The sequence below is a fragment of the Triticum urartu genome, chromosome 2A, assembly GCF_056163025.1.
Source record: "Triticum urartu cultivar PI428250 chromosome 2A, HENAU_Tu73, whole genome shotgun sequence".
NCBI classification, from domain to species: Eukaryota; Viridiplantae; Streptophyta; class Magnoliopsida; order Poales; family Poaceae; genus Triticum; species Triticum urartu.
This window is the reverse complement of record NC_141874.1, coordinates 716,558,685-716,560,527: the sequence shown is the minus strand read 5'-3', so window position 1 is coordinate 716,560,527 and position 1,843 is coordinate 716,558,685.

Below are 1,843 nucleotides of genomic sequence, written 5' to 3'. Positions count from 1 at the left end.
ATCGTCTGCACATCTATAGTATGTTAATCTAACAGCAACTAGTTAATACTCCACCCGAAGACCGTTGTCCAGCATGCAAAACAAAGTATTAAGTAAAACAGAGTATTACATTAAGATATTGTCCTCACCCCCGACTCATCACTGGGACAACCATAGAACTATCTTTTTATCCATAATGATAAGAACATAATACGGGCTTTTTCTATCACTATTGTAGCTTACTTGCAAGGTTGAACATAGTCTAACATATACAACTCCCTCTTGGAGAGTATTCATCTACATATGGCGAGTGCTAGACTAACAAATCAGAGAGCATGTATGCATATAAATTACGAAGTAAATAATTCATATGAATTCATGAGTAAAACATAGATAGATCTGATCAATGCACATCAGAGCAGATCATGATATGTGTGCTCTTAGTTGCCTGATTTTGATAAAAAAGCTAGGTCTTCTCATCTGTTGCCTAATTTTTTTACCGGTAGCCTCACATGATTGCTAAGTTGTGTGTCATTGCTAATTAGTTGTCTACAAAATACTATTTAAAATTACTGCTACAAATATTGTTTAATGGCCATGTGAGTTACTACATACTACACGCGACCCCTACTCATATTTTGAGCAACTCGTTCTTGTATCCTAAGCACCTCCTACTGGTATTTGAGAAACTCTAACACATTGAACCTCCCCGTGTCCCTCTCCACTCCAGCCTACTCAACGCCAGCGTCACCCCACCCCCTCCCCCCTCCCACCACCGTGGCCATGCACCTGTTCCATCGGCGTCACCATACCGCCGACCTTCCTCTTCAAGCCCCCCAAAACGCATCCCCTCTCAGGTCACACCTCTCTCCACCACAAACACCATGGCCCCCGAGCATGCGCTGTGAACGAATCCTAGACACGGTGTGCATGCGTGCTTCCCTGGCGATGCCACTGCCCCTCTTCCCCCTTCCAACTACTCAATCAAGCCGCTCCTCCACCCCCTTGAGGGTGCCGCGCGGGTCACCTCTGTTCGATTCCCATGCCCACCTGTACTTCCCACAACCATGATCCACCACCACATCGTCGTAAACCCTAGCGCTACAAAACCCCGACAAAAACAGTCAAAATCAAAAGCTACAAGGGAGGTGCGCGTGGACGACCTCTCCACGACAGCGAATCACCGCCAAAATCGTCGATCCCACTCGCCATCGTTGAGAGAAATGGAGGGGATGCGAGAGAGAGAACCGCAGCGAGATGACTCCCAAAAATCCAAACACTGAAAGCGGTGCAGGTGGGCAGCGGTTCCCCCTAAAATTACTATACATGGCCCCACCACTAACCCAGCCCCTATCCGCTACGTGTGCCTCAAAACCATGCGTCCCATTGCCTCCCCTGCGGAGCCGTCCACAAGATTGGGCGGCTTGTGTAGGGTGCACCGGATGCTGCCAAAGAGCACAACTGCATTATTAAGTAACTAGGTTCTTATTTCATACGAATCCCTGCAGCAACGCAGGTGTCATGAAAAAACCAGACGCGGAAACTCTTCCTCAAACCACTCTTCTCTTTTTTTGAGAATCATCACTCAAACAACTCCTTTGCAACATGACATGCTACTCGATCCATCAAACTCTAAAAGCGGCGAAGGTGGGTGGCGGTTTGCCCTGAAACCACTGTACATGGCCTCACCACTAACCCACCCCCGCCCCTGTCTGCCACTTGTGCCTCAAAACCGCGCGTCCCATTGTCTCGCCCATCAAGCCGCCCATCAAGATCGAACGGTCGTGCAGGGTGCGCAGGACGCTGCCAAATACCGCAGCTGCATTATTAAGTTATTAGGGTTCTTATTTCACATATGAATCCT